The sequence below is a fragment of the Phacochoerus africanus genome, chromosome 15 (genome assembly GCF_016906955.1).
Source record: "Phacochoerus africanus isolate WHEZ1 chromosome 15, ROS_Pafr_v1, whole genome shotgun sequence".
Lineage (NCBI taxonomy): Eukaryota > Metazoa > Chordata > Mammalia > Artiodactyla > Suidae > Phacochoerus > Phacochoerus africanus.
Genome location: NC_062558.1, coordinates 85,842,796 through 85,846,863, shown reverse-complemented (window position 1 = coordinate 85,846,863; position 4,068 = coordinate 85,842,796). Strand labels below are relative to the sequence as shown.

General features: G+C 33.1%; 1 pseudogene; it reads right to left on the bottom strand.

Annotated features, from left to right (window-relative positions):
- Window positions 1-1,478: 1,478 nt before the first annotated feature.
- On the bottom strand, window positions 1,479-1,594 carry LOC125117115 (uncharacterized; annotated as a pseudogene).
- Between the last annotated feature and the right edge of the window lie 2,474 nt (window positions 1,595-4,068).

Sequence of the window (4,068 nt, the reverse complement as noted above, 5' to 3'; positions counted from 1 at the left end):
TCAAAATTGATAATGTTAAATTTTAAATGCAAAAATATAAAACTTTTAGGAAAAGTAGAAAATTATCAAGTTCTTGAAGAATTCAAAAAGTTTTTCTACTTGATAGCAACAGCATAATCCATAAAAGGAAATATTGATAAATTGACTTTATCCATATTTGTACTATGAAATATTCAGTTAGGAGGATAAAAAACCAAGCTATAGTGTAAAATGTTTACAAACAAAATATACAATGTATCCAAATAATATCTAGACAAGAACTCTCATTGCTCAACAAAATAAAAAACATCAATTAGAGAATGGGAAAAACAAGACATCTCATTGAAGGATCTAAAGGTGACGTATGAAAAGATGTTCAACATCATCAGCCATTAGCTAAATGACAACTAAGATCACAATGATATCACTATACATTTATCAGAATGCTTAAATAATTTTTTTAACAAGTGACAACACCTAATACTGACAAGGCTGTGGAAAAACTAGATCATTCCTACATTGCTCTTGGGAATATAAAATATACAGCCACTTTAGAAAACAGTTTAGCAGTTTCCTATAAAACTAAACATCCAGGTAACATACAACCCAGTAAGTGCATTGTATACATTTATCCTGGAAAAATAAACTTCACTTACAAGAGCACTTGTGCATGGATATTTTTAGCGGATTTATTCATAATAGCTCTAAATTGGAAACAATTCAGATGTCCTTCAATATGTGAACAGTTAAACAAACTGTTATATACCTCATATCATGGAATACTACTCAGCCATAAAAAGGAACAAAATATTGGTGCACACAACAATGGGGATAAATCTCTAAAGAATTTTATGCTGAGTTTAAAAAAAGCCAATTCCCCAAATTTCCACATTATAGGAGTCTATTTCTATAACATTCTTGAAATGACAGAATTATATAAATAAACAATAGATTAACATTGCCAAGGATTAAGGAGAGGGTAGGGGCAGAGAGAAATGGATTTGGTTATAAAAGGGCAACATGAGGGATCCTTGTGAGGTAGAAATGTATTTCAATGATCAATTTTAGTATCCTTGTTTGGATTGTACTGTAGTTTTGCAAAATATTATTGAGGGAATTGGATAGTGTGTAGTGACATCTCTCTACATTATTTCTTATGCATGTGAATCAATTATTATAATAAGATATAATTAGCAAAAAATACCAGACATGTTCTATAACTCAAGGAAATAAGGCATGCAAACAAAAAGTTCACAGTCTTGGAATTAAGTTAGGAGAGCCATTTAGCGAGGAACTGGAGCTTTATTGCACTTTATAAATCCTTTCTTTTTTAATTAATAAACTTTATATAAATATTATTTGAACCATCTCAAGCATATAGTCCAGTATCTTTAAATTCATTCACATTTTTATGCAACAATCACCAAATCTATCTCCAGAACTTTTTCATCATCCCAAACTGAAACTCCATATCCACTAAATAATAACTCCCCATTCCCCCAAATATGAGATGCTTCAAGAATTTTCCTGTCATCCTTGTGGGAAGGACCATGCTCATCTCTGTATTGTTCTAATTTTATTTTATTTTATTTTTAATTTTTTTCCTAGAAATAAAGCATTTATTCAGCATTGTCACAAATGTATAGAATCCAGAGAAACATGCAAAATGTTGAAGGAACTCTGTTGTGAATTACAGATAATTTTTTCTTCTTAAGCTGTGTTTTCAAAACATTCTAAAAATGATTAAACAATATTATTATTATAAAAATTAGTATTATTCAGACACACTAAATTAATATTGACCTGAGTACTATCCCTCTGGTATAATTTCCATTTTGTTTTTTCCCACAAGTATTGTTCTAATTTTAATATGTGTTCTGCCAAATGAACACCTGAATCCTTTCTTTTAGGTGGCTATTTTTTTTTCCACCTGCCTGTGATAGCATCTGGATGATAATTCAAAGATATCATTCCTGGCTGTTCTTTGATTTGCTTAAAATGCTATGGTTAACAGATTCGATTGTTTGATTTGATTCTTTTGCCTTAAGACAACTTCATAGATATTTTGAAGATTATGTTTGTAAGCAAATTGATCCAACTTGAAAACATCTGCTTTTTCTTGCCTTTTTTCTTGTTTGCTCTATGAAATTTACCATTTGTTAACTATGGTGCTTATTCTGTGTAACCTAAAATTTCATGTGTCTATGGATTTTTTGTACCTGGAGAAATTCTGAGGGAAGGAATATTCTTTCATAATTCAAGAAATCAGCTATTTCAATAAATTACTCTTGGTTATCTTTGTTTCTCTCTCTCTCTCGAAATTATGCAAGATTCAAAACCTGTTTTTAAAACTCTCCTCTATGTATAATTCTTTACAAAAGCACCTTGAATTCTGCAGATATTTTGTAGAATGTATTCTATTTAATCTCTCCATTTCAGTTGGGATATATTTTATAAAACTTATAACTCTTCTCTGATATTGAAGTATTTTGAGAGTTTGAGATTTTTTTCCCTTAGTGTGGAAATCTGTTGCACTTCGATTCTTAGACCATTTTTTAGAAGAGTTTTAGATTTAGAGAAAAGTTGAGAAGATAGTAAGAGAATTTTCCTACATCTTACACTCAGTTTCCCTTATATTTGTATAAATAATAAGGCATTTTTTTTGTCTTTTTAGGGCTGTACCCATGGCATATGGAAGTTTCTAGGCTAGGGTTGAATAGGATCTGTAGCTGCCAACCTACACCACAGCCACAGCAATGCCAGATCTGAGCTGCATCATGCGACCTACACTATAGATCATGGCAATGTCGAATCCTTAACCCATTGAGCAAGGCCAAGGATTGAACCTGCATCCTCGTGGATACTAGTTGGGTTCATTACTACTGAGCCACAATGGGAACTGCTAATAAGCCAATATTGATATATTATTATATTGATATATTATTATTAGCTAAAGGTCATAGTTTATTCAGATTTCCTTATCTTTTACCTAGATCCCATCCAGGACACCACATGTCATTTAGTTGCTGTGTTCCCTTTAGCTCCTCTGAGCTGTGGAGTTTCTCAGACTTTCCATGTTTTTGATTATCTTGATTGTTTTAAGGATTGCTCATTACGTGTTTGTAGGATGTCCTACAATTGGGCTTTATGTGATGTCTTTCTCAAGAATACAGAAATCAAGTGCCATTTTAATCTGTTCATTGTCTGAGTTAGATGAAGGAGATGGTTGGGGGTAAGAGCTCAGAATTGCTTGGTTTACACATCCAAGGCATACTTTCAGACAAGTTGTTTGCTATCTCTAGAGATTAGCTAATTTGGGCAGAGGCAATACCTCCCTGAGTCCACAGGTCCCAAGATGTCAAAGTATCATACAGAAAATAAAATAGCGTGAATTATATACAACTGATTATTTTACTGTTTCAATGGTTGTACTTTTTCCAGAATGTCATATAATTGGAATCATACAATATATAGACTTCTCAGATTGATTTCTTTCCCTTAGCAAGATGTTTTTAAATTTCCTTTAGGAGTTCCCATTGTGGTGCAGCGGAAATGAATCCAACTAGGAACCATGAGGTTGCAGGCCTTGCTCAGTGGGTTAAGGATTTGGTGTTTCTGTGAGCTGTGGTGTAGGTTGTAGATGCATCTTGGATCCTGCGTTGCTGTGGCTGTGGTGTAGGCCAGCAGCTGTAGCTCTGATTGGACCCCTAGCCTGGGAACCTCTGTATGCCATGGGTGCAGCCCTAAAAAGGCAAAAAAAAAAAAGAAAAAAAAAGAAAAAAAAAGTTCCTTTCTACCTTGAGAGCTCATTTATTTTAAACTGGTGAATAACATTCCACTGTATGGATGTCCAACTATTTGTTTATCCATTAGCCTTTTGAGGGACATTTTCCTTCCAGTTGCTTCCAGTTTTTGGCAATTATGAATAAAGCTGCTACAAACATTCATGTGCAGATCTTTATGTGGTCATAGGTTTTCAAATCAATTGGAGAAGTATCTGGGAGTACAATTGCTGAATCATATGTTATATAGTTTTGCAAAATAGCTTTCAAGGGAGTTCCTATTGTAGCAAAGGAGAAGAGAATCTGA